Source organism: Nanorana parkeri, unplaced genomic scaffold, assembly GCF_000935625.1.
Source record: "Nanorana parkeri isolate BGI_ZX_2015 unplaced genomic scaffold, ASM93562v1 scaffold1642, whole genome shotgun sequence".
NCBI classification, from domain to species: Eukaryota; Metazoa; Chordata; class Amphibia; order Anura; family Dicroglossidae; genus Nanorana; species Nanorana parkeri.
Window position 1 is genome coordinate 272,562 of NW_017307910.1, and position 16,589 is coordinate 289,150.

Genomic DNA, 16,589 nt, shown 5'->3' on the forward strand with positions numbered 1-16,589 from the left:
GCCAAACAATTCAATTTTAGCCTCATCTGACCATAACACCCTTTTCCATGTGGCCTCAGCATCTTAAAGGTGCATTTTGGCAAAGCTCAGCTGTGACTGCATGTGGCCTTTCTTGAGGAGTGGCTTTTTTCTTGCAACCCTCTCATACAAGCCACATTTGTGGAGAATTTGTGATATTGTTGTCACATGCACACAATGCCTCTTGGTAGCCTCTCTGACCAGTTTCCTCCTGGCTCTTTCATCTAGTTTGGAGAGACGTCCTGATCCAGGGAGGGTCTTTATTGTACCAAATACCTCCTACTTCTTAATAATAGACTTCACTGTACTTCTAGGCATCGATAAAGCCTTTTAAATTTGTTTGTATCCATCTCCTGACTTGTGCCTGTCCACCACTTTATCCCAGAGATCTTTTGACAGTGCCTTGCCACCCATAGTTGATTGTTTGCTTCAGTTGCACTACCAGGAACTGAAATGCTCCAGGAAAGCTATTCTCATGCTGAGCTAATCAAAATGACCAGAGCTGATCACAGTTGAAAGTCAAATGGCTTTGTGTGCCATTGAGAAGGTGATTAGCTACACCTGATTGAGTTTACAAGTCATTTTTAGGAGGGGGTGATCCTTTTTCCAACTCAGTGATTTCTGCTTTTAATTTTTTTTCTCACATGTTGGTGTTACATCTTTCACTTGAATGTTATAAGTTGTACTGAGTAAATACAGCTGGATAAAACAGAAATTGTGTCTGTCTTCATTTCAGGCTGCAAAACAACAAATGTGATTATTATAAAGGGGGGTGATTCTTTGCTATAACCACTGTATATCTCAATGGTCCATAAACGCAAACACGGTGAGTGCTCTTCATATATTTGGATGGGATAATCACTCCTCTTATGTCACAAATCCAGAGCATAGCTTATTAAGATCTGAGCAAAAAATCCTTTGTTTTCTCCATATCAGCGGAGGGGAGGTTGATCTCTGCAAACACAGTTTGGATCTCTAGTAGCCTCTTGGCCTGTTTCTTGGTTGAGTTTGTCTGGCTGCACTGTGCATGGGCCTCTCACTCCACCTCATGGTGTTTCTTTTCTCAGAGGTGCTGGTCACTAAATGCATAGTACTTCATACTTGGCAATTTGAAAGCCAGAGGTGGCCAGGTCAGAGTAGGAGCTCTTCTTGCTGTGATAGGGCACATGCAGGCCCCCAGGCTCTCAGATGCTCTAAGATGCTGGCGGACAAGAGATGAGCACCTGAGCAGTTTACTTGCCAGGCCTCTTTCACTATGGAAACCATGTAAATAACAAGACAGAGCAGCATATCTTTGCTAATAGTCTGAGCTGCTTCATGGTGCCTAGCTGCTAATCAGGTGTTTAGGCTTTTCTCTGCCATGGGACGAGGAACCAATGAGAGAGCTTGGCTGCAATTCTGGAGTTGACTTGAAAAGTCTCCGCCTGCTGCCCACAAAGGAAGGGACTGTAGCGTTTACAGTCACGTGACCCCCACAAATAGGTAAAAATAAGATATCTATTTAGCAATTTGTATTGCTTTTTAATCTTTTTTAACCCCTTCGTGACTGACGACGTACAGTGTACGTCGCCAGCATCGATCTTTAATGAAGATACTGAGCAGGGCTCAAAGTGCCATGTGGACATTAGCCCTAGTTTGCCTTTCCTTCTACTTTATATTAAATACAGTTCTGAATATTGTAAGCAGCTCAATAAGTTCCCACAAATCTCTAGGCGTTGGGATTTTTGTTTTAGAAAAAGAGGAATGTGAGGCCTCTCACATTCCAACACACTCATTAATGGTGAGCCAGGTTGACACTATTCCAAATGGCAAAGCTCTCTGCAGCGTATGATTAAGTTCAAATTTAGCACTTCATAGACAGGTTTAAAAATGCTCCAGCTAAAATATGTCACTTTCATGTCAGAATGGGAGGGCACACACTCACAAAGTCTTGGTTTCTATATTTGGATATAAATACATATTTATAGTGCTGCTGCTCCAGCTAACTTATATCTATGATATTTGGTAAATAAACACACAAAGTATATCAGTTCTTGATACAGTGGGACCACTTAACCACATTACCAAGTTAATTCAAACTGTAAACGTAAACTCCATAGCTACATACCTTATGCTCATATTCACTTATTGAAATCCATAATATAGTTTAAAAAGTATATAAGACATAGGTTTTAATCAGCTATATAATGGATTATGTATAAAATATTCCTCTATATGACATCAAATGGATAGTACCCTATATAATTGTAACTGAAATAGTGTATATGGACACAACACTTACTGCCATTACTGAATTGATAATTGAAGTTATAATATTTAGGTGCAGTTATCACCCATTTCTCCCATATTGTTGATAAGTCTCTGTGCACCCTAATTTTTTGACTGCTTGTGGGGAAGAAAGAGTGCATAAAGGCTATTCAGTCATGTGAAAAATAGAACATTTGTAAAAAAATGTTTACAAAATCACATGCAATAACACCTATAAAATACTATTTGCTTGAGTTTAATTGCTTTTCATAGTAATGTGTTCACAAATACTTTAACTTGTTAGCAAACCAGTTGGCTGATGTTGATGGTCATACTCTGCACTGATGAGAATATCTCTTATGAACTATCTTAACTGCTCACCTTACATCATTTATGCTGTACCCAAAGAGACCCAAAGCTTACAACTATGACAATTTTCTGGAAATGTCCTGATATATTTAGTTATCTGCCATGAAACCATGACACAGGAGCTTTTGTGTTAGAATTTCATTATTAGTGGCAATTGTTGGTTATGTGTTTAGATGAAGCACTGAGATCTTAAAGAATGCTGAATTAGGTTTTACTGGGTTATAAGGACATTACATGTGTGTATACAGCATTGTGCATGAAACATAACAGATAAAACTTTCTGTATACCACAGATGAGTAAGCACTAGAGACTAACATTGTAGTATACTGCCATTTACAGCTCAAAAGATAATATTACATCTCTGAATTTCAGTAATACAAATCAGTGTATGCTGTTGTATTTCCAAAACTCCTTCTCAACAGCATATGCGTTGCTATATGACGTTTAGCTTCTCTCGAAGGAAACTGTGATAATCCTTTGGCAATGGCTTGGTGAGTGCATCCGCAGTCATTTCTCCTGATGAGCAATATTGCATGTCGATAATGGCTTGTTCTTGATTGTTCTAAGCGGATTATTTGTCACGTCGATGTGTTTGGTTCTAGGATTGACCTTTTCTGATTGTGTGAGATTTATATAACCTGGTTGTCTTCAAAGATTGGGATGGGGTTTGACATGTCTATACCCATGTCCATTAAAAGCTGGCGAATTCATATTACTTCTTGATAAGCATGTGCTTATGCCTTGTATTCAGCTTCAGTTGAGGAAAGTTCAACAGTTGTTTGCTTTCAGCTAGACCACCGTATGGTTCCTTCTTCAGATTGGCGGTCTGTGCAGTCTCCAGCTTAGTCAGAATTCGCATATACAACTAGTTTTGGATTTGGCGCTGCTGGCAGTTGTAGCTTCATCCGAATTGTTCTTTTTAAGTATTGTATTACCCCCTTTACTGCGTTCCAGTCACACTAACAGGCTGCTGTGACTTTTCTAGCGAGTATGCCCACTGCTGCCGCTATGTCTGGTCTTGTCACAGTGGCAATGTATAGTAGCTTTCTGATTGCTCTGCGGTACTTGTCATTATTGGGTAGCACATTTTCTGCTTCATTGCTCTTTTGGTAGCCTGGTTCAATTAGTGTTTTTACTTCCTTTGCATCTTGCATGTGGAATTCTTCCAAAATATCAGAAATTTGCTGATTTTGGTTGAGAGGATAGCTTCCATCTTCTTCCCTCTCTATTTTAATTCTCTTATATTGACTGATGTTTCCTAGCTCTTTAATTTCAAAGTTTTGTTTTAGTTTGTGAACTGTTTTACTATAGTCCCCTTATTATTCAAAACCGGTTATAATGTCATCAACATAAATTAGGATGTATGTTCATCTGTCTTCTTGATTCCTGGAATAAAGACAGGGATCTGCTTTGCTTCTTGTGAGTTCCTCTTTCGTGAGTATTTCATTCACTTTCTCATTCCACATTCTTGCAGATTGCTTGAGTCCGTTGATGCTCTTGTGGAGTTTACACACAAGGTTGTGCCCTTGCTCAAACCCTGGTGGTTGCTCCATGTAGAGATCTTCCTTAATGTCTCCATATAGGAAAGCGATTTTAACATCTAGGTGTCTCACCTGCATGCCCTTCCTGCCTGCAATGATAAGGAGTGTTCTGATGGTGGAGTGCTTTATGACGGGAGCGAATGTTTCATCGTAATCTTCTCCAGATGTCTGGGAGTATCACTTGGCAACTAATCTGGCCTTGTATTTGTGGATATTTCCTTCTGCATCGAGCTTCACCTTAAAAGTCCATTTACTCCCTATAGTTCTGCAATTGGTGGAAGCTCCGTGAGTGTCCAGGTTTTATTTTCTTGGAGTGATTTTATTTCTTCTACTGCTGCCTGTCTCCATTGATTGGCTTGATTGGAAACATAACAGATAAAATGGCCTGTATACCATAGATGAGTAAGCATCTATACAATATAGAGTACTTGTTATAATTTATGTGAACAATACTAAATATGAAGTAGATTGCCAAAACACACAATATAACCTATAGATTACTGAGGCTATACACTGTGCATAAATAATTGATAGAGCAAATTTTAAATATCGCTTTAATGCTATTTCAACATGGTATGCAGCTTTATGCCAACAGTAGATAGCACAAGTATTTATAATTTAGAAATTTGCCTCAGGAGATTATGTTATTATCTGTACTGCCTCCTCTGGAATTGACGGTTGGTAGTCAAGTTTAATTCCTCTAATGGCTGTGTAGGTGACTTCTTTAGCTTGATTCTGTGGAACTGAAGGTTTTTGGTCAGACCTCAGCCCTCTGGTGGTTGTGTAGGTGGGTTGTTTAGCTTGATTCTAGAGTTCGACAGATGTCTTCTTTAAACATATTATTTTGGACTTCATCATCAGATGTCAGAGTGGCTTGTGATGTCTATGATGCTCTACATCATGTTATTACTATTATTTTTTAATTATAGAGAAGACCCTCTTAACGTAAGCGATGCCATCTGGTAGAACTAAAAGGTATTTCATAACTCGCCAAAGCAGTGGACAGCGTCTCGTAACAGCAGATTTTGTTTTTGAAAAGTGGAACTACAGGGTTTCAATGTCATCAGACATTTCTAATTCATTGCTGGTAGTATTTTGAAGTCATAAAATTCTTCCAATAATGTATCAACTTCTTCTGAGGAAATAACTATAGGGAAGGCATTTATAGAGACAGTGATGTTATGCAAGTCTGAAGGTGCTTTGGAACATCAAGTAGAGGAGCCGCAAGACTGAAAATTGGATCATGTATTGACATCTTCTTCTGAAATTAGCCAACTGTCTTATAGATGTTTGTAACATCTTTAAGGAAGATATCCACATCTCTGGTTTTAAAATATGGCGATTTTAGGAACTGTCTTGTTTTGAACCAGATGAATAAATTGTCTTGATTCAGAAAGTTTTCAGTGTTATCTAATTCAGTGTTCAATACTCCAGGTTGCTGACTAATGACATTTGGTTTGAGAAACCTGATAAGTAGCTTTTTGAGGAATTCAGAAAGAGCAGGGTGCAGCTTGTGAAAAATATTTTTTTCCTGTGCTTCTAACAGCTTTCTCAAATCAAAGCCAACATGTTGCTTTCACTATTTTGCAGTTTTCTATCTCACAGAATTCACCATTCTTTTAGTACTTTTAGAAAAATAATTGAAAACGTTGGTAACAGTGTAGCCTGCATCCACACACAACATAGAAAATCTCTTTTCAATGCTATATAGTCACGCTGGACATAGTCATGCTCGCTGTGGTTACTAACCAACAGTAGGCCATTGAGCCTTCCCATATTAACACTTGCATTGTCTACTGAAAAGCCTATGCAATTTCTCCAAGGAGTTCTAAATTTCCTGAAGAAATTATCCACCAGACGAAAGATAGCATTTGCATAACAGTCCTCTGTGCAGATCAGCATCTTTGTCATTGCAAGTTTTAATTTGCCACGAGATGGTTCAAGAAAACAAACTTGCAAAGGTAAAGGTTTTTCTCTGTAGACATCATTGCTCCCATCCAGACACAAGATAAATTGTTCAGTTCTCAAACTGCACAGCGGGACCACTGGTACAGTTTGGTACCAGTGCATTATTGATTATGGCTGTGCACTTGCGACATCCACATAAATTTAGCTTTGCAATAACGGAGTCTAGGAACATTCCATTGAACAGTGGACCTTTGAGGTCAGGTGCAGCCAGGGGTAGGTAACATTCAATCAAAAACCCAAAAAAGAGTGTTGCAACCTCAATAGTTTGATGAAAGAGATCACTTTTTACAGTACAAAACTGAATTCTGTGCTGAGCTCTGTCCTCTCTCACAGATGATTTCTCTTTATGGACTGTAATCTTTAGGTGAGTTTTTCAGTCACCACGACCTTTATGGGCTACTAAAATATCACAGCAGCACACTGAGCAATACATATATTCCTTCCCTCTTCTTGACTTTTTAAGAACTGGTTATGCTGAAGTATAACTTCCTTGTATGAACAGGAATATTTTCCTTTTAACATCTTCCAAACATTGTTAACCTCTTGCCGTCCGCCCGTAGTAAAAAAACGGACGGAGTGCAGTGTTACCTCACATTGGTCGTCAGTGGAGAAATGCCCCCTTAATATGATGGTCAATGGAACAACGCCCCCCCTTACATTGGTGGTAAATAAACTGTCTCTTTAAATGAGTGATTATTGTAGTGCCATCTTAAATTGGTGGTCCCTGGAGAGGGGTCCCATTTTGCTGGTGGACAGTGGTAAAAATGAACATTACATTGGCCGTAAGAATGCCCCCCTCCCTACAGATAACCATAAAAGATCACAGGTTTTAGTGGTTAATAATGTGAGAGCCAGAAACTGTTCATTGTTGGAGCAACTCCTAACATCCTAGAGGAACCTTAGGGTTCCATAGAGCCCTAGTTGAGAAAGGCTTGAATAGAGAATGCCAGCATATTGTGAATTAACAGCACTTAAGACATCTGTATTTATTTCTAACTCTACTTCGAGTACTGCTTATACATGGAGTTAAATTGTAAAACAACACCAACAGTTGCACAGTACTGAATGTTATCTCAGCAAAACAGACAGACTATAAATGGATGTAAAATTTGTCCAACTCACAGGGCCAAGACTTTCCTCCTTGGGGACAGCATGTGACAAATGGCACCACTTGCCTATGTGTGTTTCAAAAGAACCGTTTTACTCCATAACAACCAGTAAAAGTCAGGCCAACGTAGGAAAAAGATGGTTGAAAACTGAGCACTTGCATTTTTAATGGCTACTGTGAACAAGACCATTCTTATTTAAATGCTGTAATGACTAAGGATGAATTCTCACCCTTTTCCTGTGAACTCTTATCATTCCTACATTCCAGCTAGTTGTTGACAGTCTACCAGCTGCACAGTATTCCAACCCCTTATTATAACGTGTGCCTATTCTATTCACAAACTGAAAGCTGAACATAAACCATACAGTATGTTGCTCTGGATTTGTTCTGTTAGTTCTAATTACTTTTTTTATTGCTGTTCCTTTTCTGTACCACCTCTACAACCTGAAATGTGACATAATATAGATATAAACCACATTACGCTGCCACTATCTAGGAGTTCTGAGTAATGCTTCATAAATAAGAGGGGAATCTAGAACTGTCTCATCTTATTAAATCTTTAAAAGGTGGCACAGCAGGAGTTCACACCTAATGACCCTAAATATAAAGACATAAGCAGCCTTTTAATCCAGTAGTTAATCATAGTCCAGGTGGTATGTTCTATCTCAGTCATACAGTATGTGTTGTGTCATCCAAGAATGTATGTGCAAATAAAATACATGTTGTTAGAACCCAAGCATTTGAATAAGTTGCATCTCACAGTGGGTGATATTCCTGAACATATTGGGTTGATTTACTAAAAGCAAATAGGCCGTTCACTTTGCAAGGGAATTTTACCTTAGTTTGGAAAATGTGTCTAAAATTGAGTTGAGAAAATCCAATCAAGTGCAAGTAAAAAAAAAACAAAACAGTATTTTTGTTTGCGCATGATTGGAGGATGGAAGTATGGAAGTCAGCCGAGCTTCACCTGATTTACTGAGCTACTGAAAACATTCCCAATCAAAGTGAACAGCCTATTTCCCTTTAGTAAATCAAACCCATTGTGTTCATACATGTTCTAGAAGAATTTTATTAATAATAGCAGCCAGTCAGATTAGATATTTTATTTTCCAAATAGTAAAGTTAGTTAATCACAGATGTGAGCTTACTATGTAGGCAATTTTCCTTTAGAATACAATCTGTTTGTGAAGTCTGGTTCTAGTCATCATTAATCTCCTTCAGTATTTCTGTAAAATGTTAGAAAAGATTGCTATTGAGAACTTTTTGCATGGAAACACAACCTCAATTCTGTTATAGACAACCCTTTCAATGAAATAAGAAACCTTTAAATGTAGCATCTGTGTGTTGCCAGTCCTCTTGCTCTGCAGGTCTATAGGACAGCTCTTACAATGCATAAGGAGCTTCTGTTATACCAGTAGTGGGCAATTCATTTTCTCAAGGGGCCACATGAGAAACTGAAATGGCTATGGGGGGCTGAACCGGTTAACTCAAGGTACGGTGCAACACATGTATAGTGTTACAGTGCGGCAGGTGCGCTGCGTTGCCATTAATTTAAATGGCACCTCAAATGCACCTCCTGGCTCAATTACAATCTACTTCACGTGCAGTACCACAATACCGTGGGGCTGAAAAAAGTAGGCATGGCATTGCATAGGTGCAAAAAATGGACCTGTATAAAACATTTTAGTCTTCACATTATCCCTGCATAATATAATAATTACTATGTGGCACAAACCATTTTTTTCTTCTTTTTTTAGCTGACGGCCTCAGATCCTCTCCCTTTGCTCATTCCCCTTGTAGACATGACTGTAGCCTCCTGTTTGGATTTTACAGGTCCTTCTGGTGTAAATATACTTTCTGGCCGTCTTTGTGCTGGGGACGCTGAGTGGGAGGGCACACTTGCCAATGCTTCCTGCAAAGGAGGAGTACTCCTGATGCCATTGGTTGCTAGGACCCTGAGTGGTCCTAGCAACCAACGACTGCAGAGGAGGACCCCTGATGTCATTGGTTGCTAGGATGCCAGCGGTTCTAGCAACCAAGGACTGAAAAGAAACGTGGTCCAAATACACAGACCAATAGCTGACCTGCACTGGGCTATGGCTTGCTGTGGATGCACTGGCCTTGGAGTCCAGCACATCCATGGTCAGTCAGCCTTAACAGAGTGCATGTTACATAGTATTTGAGGCTGAATAAAGACACAGGTCCATCAAGTTCAACCTATTGTGTGTATGTATGTGATTCTGCATGTGTCTGCGTGTGTATGAGTCCCTGTGTGATCTTGTTTTTAAGGGTACCTGTACCCCTGTATGTTATTGTCTCTGAGGAAATTGTCCAAATGCATTTTAAATTACTCAACATTCTCGGCTGATACCACTGCTTGTGGAAGCGAGTTGCAGACCCTAACTGCTCTAACTGAGAAGAAGCTCCTACGCCCCTTGTGCTTAAATCTTTTCTCCACCAATTTTAGGTGGTGGCCTCTAGTCTTTGTTTTGGAGTTTAAAAAAAAAGTTTATTGATGATGTTGCTATCCCCATTGAACATCTTGTTCATCAGAATCATACACCCCCCTTAATCTCCCTACTTCCAGCGTGAACATGTTTAAATTTAGTAACCTTGTCTCATAGCTTTGGTCCTCCACCCCCTTAATTAGTTTAGTTGCCCTTCTCTGGACTCTCTCCAGCTCAAGGACATCCTTTCTGTGGATTGGTGACCAAAACTGAGCCGCATACTCCAGATGAGGTCAAACCAGTGATCTATAAAGTGGCAAAATTATAGATTTTGTTGGCAGGCTGGACAGCCACAGACCAAGAGACAGATTGTAAAATGCCCAGGTAGGTCTTATATTATATGTAGACTGTTTTGTCGATAGGCCTGATATAGTGGATGGGGTGGGGACAGACACAAAAGTTTTTAGGGTGTCAAAAGCTGGACTGTGTATTAGCTTCTGTCTCATTGCATGTCAGTAGATAAAAGTGTTAGTTTTACTCATTTTCTTTTTGTCATTTATTTTTGGCCGCTTCTACAAAAAACATGGTTTGCCCAATATTTTCTGCATCACTAGTAGACAATTACATTTATTTAAAACAAAAGATAAGCGAAACTGGATTTGTCAGCTAATCAGATCTTATTGTCTTTTTTTCTAAGTCTCTTCTAATTAGAGTTTGAAAGCTAACATATGAAATTCTTCATTCACATTCTGGCACTTCAATTTGTATAAACCAGTCTCATTCTCACAATATGCTTTCAGACATATATTTTTCTAAGAATTGTTCATGCAGAGCTGAAAGCCATGCTATAAAATCAATCAGAAGCAAAGTATGCCAATTACTACACTGCTACCAGGATTATGATGCTCTCGTGCTTGCCTCTTGGGACAGTGAGATGGCTGCCAGCTGCCTGTTGGTGGCTTATCTGTGACTTGCTTGCACCATGTTACTGCTGCTTTCTCCCTTGTTGCTGGGCTTCCTGTTACTCTTCCTACTATCTGCTTTCTGAGTCCTTCTGTTCCTGCTGCCCTTTCCTTCATCTTGCACTCCAGGTTCCCTGCCTGTAGCCTAGTGTTTGCATCACTTCCTGATTGGGTCATGCTTCTTGAAAAGGACAACAAAGTCCACACACTGTGATAATGTGCCTGATTCCCTTTGCTGTTTCTGCCTGTCCAATCCCCAGTGTGTAGCTTTCGTTGAATGGGCTGAATATGGAAGAGTGCATCACTGCAGTGGCAGCCAGCACATTCGTGAGCTTTGGTATAGTGGTAGTGAGCGCTAAGGCATGTGTTGGTGCAGTGGCAGCGAATGCAGGTGGGTGGCTAGTAAAGTGAGGCATGTGGTAGAGGTGGTGAGAGCGGGTGGGAGGATGATCAGACACCGTGGTGAGTGTGAAAGTGTGGTCAGAGGAGGATGGGTCAACTATGGTGGTGATAATGGGGGGGGGGGCACAGTGGTTGGGAACTGTCAGTGGTGACAAGGGAGGAGGTTGCAGGCACGGAGGTTAGTGACACTGCAATGCACAGCACAGACTGCCTTGTGTTACAGTTGCAGTCTGAAGGGGGCCTAAAGTCTAGCTGTACTTTTAATGTGAAATATATAAATTTACCACTGCATACTCCACTATTGTTTCCCTTTGTCAATGTTGCAGGAACATGCAGAGAGGCGGTGAGGCTGAGCCTGGAGTTTTTGGGCTCTCTGCCCACTTCCACCTTCTCCCCAGCACAGCCTGAAAAGGCCAGTCAATCCTATGGCCTCTGGGGGCAAACAACTGACAGTAGGTTTAACCCTCTCTTATTCTATCCAAAATGTAAAAAAAAGTTTGGATTTACTTATACTTTATTTACTGTGCCACAAACAAGAGGCTCACAGACACACAAAAACCTCAGGACAAAGGATCATTTAAAAAAATGAAAATCTTCCTTCACATTTGCCTTTTTGTTTATGTCATGTTTACTGGCACTCCTTTCTTGGGCAACAACCACTGTCGTAAACCCGATGATCCACCGCTTAGATTCCTGAAGCCACCTGAGTAACTTACCAAGCAGATAAAATGTACCCAAAAGGTAAAGCTTGATGCAGCAGTGATCTTTGGAGTTTAGGCCCATGTCATACTAATGATCCAGGATTGTTTCTACAGTGTCGTGCTTTTGCTGGCTAGAACAGTAAAGTGTCCCTTCATAGCTAAGTAAAGCGCTGCAGACTCTCCCTCATTAGGGTAGGAGTGATGCGTTGATATTTTGGCAAATAAGTAAACATGACAATAGAAAAGGTGAAGTGGCATTTATATATTTTTTTCCCTATTTAGCAATGATATCGCTGGCAATTGTTGCCAGTGACAGGTTTACTAGTTTGAAATGGACCTAAACTGTGGCCCAACCCTTACTACTGCTATTGCTTTATTAGAGAAGGATTTCATATGAGCCAAGATTTCCAGCTCAAATTCATTGTCAAAATAGGCTATATTTGAAATGCCAAGAACTGCTATGCCCATAATTAAAAGAGAACAATGGCAAAACTTTTTTTGCCGTTAGTTATCTTTAGGGTCAGAGGAGGACATTTACTTATGTCCTCCTCTGACCCAAAACTCATCAAAATAGTGGGCTATTGCCTGCTGTATGCTGACAGTGCGGAGCCACAATGTGGCGGTGAAAGATCCTGACGTTGGGATCCACCCCACTACCTGATTGTCAGCTGGCTCTGCATTTCTAGAGCAAGAGCAGGCTGTGCCCGCCCCCTCCCCTGTCTGTCCCTCCAGTCAGCGCTGGAGGAATGGAAAGGGGAGGGGGAATCCCTGTGGGGAGCGGTGACTGACAGTCACCACTCTCTGCAGGGAGAAGATCATGAACTGAGGGATCAGCAGTTTGTGATCGCTCAGTTCTTGATTTATAGATCCAACATGTGACAGCTGCAGTGTCACAAGTCAGTTCTAACTGTGGGGATGAGTGCATTTCACTTTCCCCACAGTCCTCCTTTAAGCCCTACTCCTGCTTCCAGAAGCGGAGAGGCATTACTGTTGGCAAGCATGGGTTTTTGGTCTGGGAAGGTATGGGTAGAAAATAAATCTTCCTACTTTGCTTTAACCTTAGAAATATTTTAGCAAATATTAAGCATATCTCGGGCTATGAAAATCAATATTCTGAGAAGAGTCAGCAGCATACTAAGCTTTGTTTCATGGCATATCAATGTGACGCGGAACACTGGATTAGAAGCAGTAATGCCTTTTTGCAGACATCACAATTTTAGCTACTTGTTCCCTGAAGACAAATTTGCTTAAATCTTTTATAAGTACTTTTGCACTTCCAGCATATTTCATAGTGCAAAATCAAAAATGGAAAATCTTAGGCCTTAAACATTTTCATGACTTTCCTAAAATGGAGATTTTATTTTAATATTCATTTACCATGCTGAAATTTTGAAGTTAAATAAAACACCAATTTATAATGCATTAGTCAAAACATAGCCCTTTTATTATAAAGTCATAAAATATAGTTATGATTTTTGTTTGGGTGTGAAAGCAAATCCTTTTGTAAAATAATTGTTTTGACTACAGAGAAAATCATGTGGTTGAAAGACCCACATTATGGATCCTTGGACCCTGGTCATATGACAGGAAAGACTTGTTCTGCTGCTTTCTTAATCCTCCCTGCAGCTTCCATTCACTAAACATAGGGGAAGAAACTTGTTTTGAATATTTTCCTATAGTTAGTGACTTTGTCACAAACACTGCATCAAGACAAGGGATTGGGGATGACCTTTTGCAGAATATGTAGTAAGTAGAAGCTTTACCAATTCTGTTCTTACTTTTTAAACTGGCCAGGTAAGATAGACTGCCCTACTCAACTCAGCCTTGCATTAGGAGGACTTAAAGCAAGTGGCATTCTAAAGAATAATTATAATAATTGGTCTTTGTATGATCATTTATTCCTTCACCTGACCTCTCTAACAGCCATTAAATTACAGCTTGAAGCTTTCATTTTAGGGTAGGTTAAACATTATATAGCAAGTACTTGATTGGTTGCTATGAGCTGTTACTCCAGTGAAGGAAAAGAAAGTGATTATGCCCTAGATCTAGTAAACCCAATTCATGACAACTGGGGCAAAGGCATATGGAGTTGTTGACCACAGCAATGAGATTTCACATTTAATTAGATTAGGTAAAATTGAATTAGTGTCTATGGGCAAGAACCCAAAATGGTATATCCTTTACAGCAGTTTTAATTATCGGCTCACGTTATTGAATTTATATGAATGCCTGCTGTACAAAGTGATATAGAGTGCAAAAACATCTATACAAACTATTCTGTTTTATCACATGTTAAAGCATGCCTCCCAACTTTCTAAAATGAGTGAAAGGGACACCTTCCAGCACAATGTTTTAAGGCAATGGAAAAATCTTATTTCTTTATTATATAAAGTTATGTGATCATTAAGAATTTATATGCCAAAAAAGATTGCTTAAACGCAGAATTTTTCTTTTTCACCATTACTTTACCTTTATACTGGCTTTTCAAAGTAACAAACAAAATAATTAAAGGAGAACTATGGGGTCAGTGTTTTCCCCCATAGTTCTCCTGAGGGTCGCGGGAGGACATAAACTAGCGTCCTCCAGTGACCCAAAGCTCAGTATATTGCGAGCTACAGCAATAGGGGGTAATCCCTGCAGGGAACCGTGAGTGACAGTCACGGCTCTCTGCAGGGACATGATTGAGAAGTGAGCGAGCAACGGTATGTGTTCGCTCACTTCCCGATCTATTGTGCAGACCTGTGACAGTTTCATTGTCACACCTCGGCTCGAAATATGAGGTTGAGTGAAAATCTCTTTAAGAAATAGGATGAAGGTTTTAGTGCAGAATAATACTTTTGGTAGATGAATAGAACCTTTCAACAGATATCTATACATCAGAGCAAAAAGAGAGACAACTAAGGAGGAAATAGGGACAGGGGGATTTGGTTCCACTGAGGTATAGTTAAAGTTCAAGTGCATTTTACGATCTATTTTTTTTTTAGATCTGGAAGAGCATAAAATGAGATGTGACCAAAGCAAAAAAAACCCCCACTAAATACACAGAAAAATGTTGTTTGTAATAAATTAATCAGTAAAAATAACCCTTATGCTTTTTACAGCTACAATTTTAGGATTATAGCTCTGAACATACATATGTCATCTTCTCTCAGGCCTATGTGGAACGAATGAACATGCAGTAGAACAAGTAATGAGGCCTAAGAGAAACTCGCAGGGTTTCAGCTTCGTCCCTGATCACATTGAGATGCAAAGAATCTTTTTTCATTCACCACTGTGGAATAGCAGAACTAGCACTGAATTCATCTGTGTTTTCATCCAGCGCCGTCTAAGAGGTGTACTGTGCCATAAAATGATAAAACGCCGTGCACTAGCAGTCACAGTGGAAAGCCTGGCCTAAGCACATTTCCAACCACAAGGATTCAATTAGCTAAAATTGGATCAGCTTTCCCACAGGTTTGTAATTATAGCAGATTTAATGGTAGCTTTTCATTTTTATTATTACATGCAAGCCCTCACACATCTGGCCAGACTGGGAGTCTTCCTTGACAGCTTTAAAGTAGGACAAAAAATACCCTCTTAACCTGTCATTAGGTTACACCACACTGACCTTCACCTTAAACGTCAGTAGCTTTACAGAAGTCAGGGTCCAAGTCAGACAGAAAGGATTCTGGGTACAGACAGAAGAAATGTTGTTACACTAACTCAGATTCATACACACTGTATTATTTGTTTGAACAATTTTGTTTTTTTAGATCTTGGTTTCTAGTTCATTAACGAGGCATAATTAGCTTTTTGAGGGATTTTAGAAGGAAGCTGTCATTCTCTGACTCCCAAGATACAAGCTAGTTTCAGGGCAGTGAAGCTAAACCTACACACACAATTCTCCAAAGTGTATTCATTTAATGTGACACTACACTCACGAGTTAAAGCTTAAAAATAAATTCAAGTACCCTAACTATTAACAAAAATGTATCTTATTTGTGTATCACTCGGCCGTAGATCCTCAAATCATCTCTGAATTGGTGCTGACACTGTCCTTCCTTCTGGAGGGTGGCTACTTTTGTTCCCCATGGTCCCTGTGTGTGTTGTAAAGTAGTCACCGCTCCAAGCTCGCTCCCCTTGAGGGACTACAATCTCAATACAAATTAGCAAACTAAAAATGAGATTTTAGTCCATCACGGCAGTGAGCTTGGAGCGGTGGCTACTTTACAACACACACAGGAACCATGGGGAACAAAAGTAGTCACCCTCCAGAAGGAAGGACAGTGTCAGCACCAATTCAGAGATGATATTTTGGATCTATAGCTGAATGATGCACAAATAAGGTAAATTTTTGTTAATAGTTAAGGTACTTGAATGCTTTGAATGAATGACAATATGCATCAATAAATAGATGTCTTCACTTCACTACGGTGTGCTGGTGACTTCACTAACAAGTTTTGCCCTAAAAATCTTCACAAGTGTTCCAGTCGATCCTTTAGATTGCTGAAGGATTAAAGCATATTTATATAACTTAACAGTATATGCTTTAGTTTCTCTTAGATTGTGACACCAATTGATCTGAAATGAGAAGTACTATTTAAATTACTCCTAGGGGTAGGCATACCACTGATATAATTATATATACACTGATGAGCCAAAACATTATGACCACCCACCTAATATTGAGTAGGTCCCCCTTTTGTGCAAAGACACCTGCACCCACCTCTGACCCAGTCGTCTAGTCATCACAATTCGGCCCTTGTCAAAGTCACTGGAATCTTTATGCTTGCCCATTTTTCTGCTTCCAACACGTCAACTTCAGGGACAAATGTACTGTATATAT